The following is a 982-nucleotide window of genomic DNA, read 5'->3' as shown; positions in this document are numbered from 1 at the left end:
TCTCTGTATGACCTCATGGCGCAACGGTAGCGCGTCTGACTCCAGATCAGAAGGTTACGTGTTCAAATCACGTTGGGGTCACGTCTTTTTAACCCAGTAACTCTGTCTCTAATCAGCCACCTGTTTACTGGTTACCACTTATCATTTATTTATTCACCATTCTCTATTTCAGTGCTGTTTATGCTATGTCATATTGTATATACTGTATACCAATACACCTACCTCAGGTCATAAGGTCATAGGTCACAGGGGTGCCCCAAGGCTCAGTGCTTGGGCCCCTTCTCTTCTCAACTCTATAAACATCCCAGTCCGTCACAGCTCAGGGTCAGAGGTTACCCTCTTGAAGTGACAGAGCCTGATATGACAACATATATGTGCTGCTAAGAACCTTTTAACTCAAACCCAGGAGTTACATAATATATATACAGTATATATAACATTGCCACCAATTTTATTAGGGTGGCCGTGGCCCCAGCCCCGCCTGGCGGCGCCACTGCAGACCCATTGCAGTCAGGATGGCCGAGCGGTCTAAGGCGCTGCGTTAAGGTCGCAGTCTCGTCTGGAGGCGTGGGTTCGAATCCCACTTCTGACAGTGAGATTTTTCAGCCGAGCAATTCCCTGTCACATGATAGTAGGGAAAACGAGTAAGTTCTCTGCATGTTATGGGATAAGCGCATAAATTAAACTGAGCACTAGAGCTACAACCTTTGCGACGCTGCTTTCAGGAGTAGCTGCAGCAGAGGAGGCTCTATTTTCAGCACCGCACTCCTAGCAAAGTTAACGATCGCAATCAGGGTCAAATAGTTCTGGAGACCCCCGCCCGCCGACTGCAAACTAGTTATACACGAGGACATTTATGACAACCACATGCTCCACTACAAAGATTCCCTCTCTGCAGCAAAACCCAAATACTACACTCATCTGATATCATCTGACAAAGGGAATGCCAGAGCCCTGTTTTCCACAATGAATACAATTTCAC

The 982-nt window shown here is 46.9% G+C and overlaps 2 non-coding genes across 2 annotated transcripts; both read left to right on the top strand.

The window, feature by feature from the left end:
• Positions 1 to 9: 9 nt before the first annotated feature.
• On the top strand, positions 10 to 81 carry trnaw-cca. The gene has a single exon. It is a non-coding gene; the product is annotated as a tRNA-Trp (tRNA).
• Positions 82 to 509: 428 nt separating this feature from the next.
• trnal-aag lies at positions 510 to 592 on the top strand. The gene has a single exon. It is a non-coding gene; the product is annotated as a tRNA-Leu (tRNA).
• The last annotated feature ends 390 nt before the right edge of the window (positions 593 to 982 follow it).

This window comes from Micropterus dolomieu, unplaced genomic scaffold (assembly GCF_021292245.1).
Source record: "Micropterus dolomieu isolate WLL.071019.BEF.003 ecotype Adirondacks unplaced genomic scaffold, ASM2129224v1 contig_1400, whole genome shotgun sequence".
In the NCBI taxonomy this organism is placed as follows: Eukaryota; Metazoa; Chordata; class Actinopteri; order Centrarchiformes; family Centrarchidae; genus Micropterus; species Micropterus dolomieu.
The sequence above is the reverse complement of the archived record's forward strand: the minus strand, read 5'-3'. Positions and strand labels throughout refer to the sequence as shown.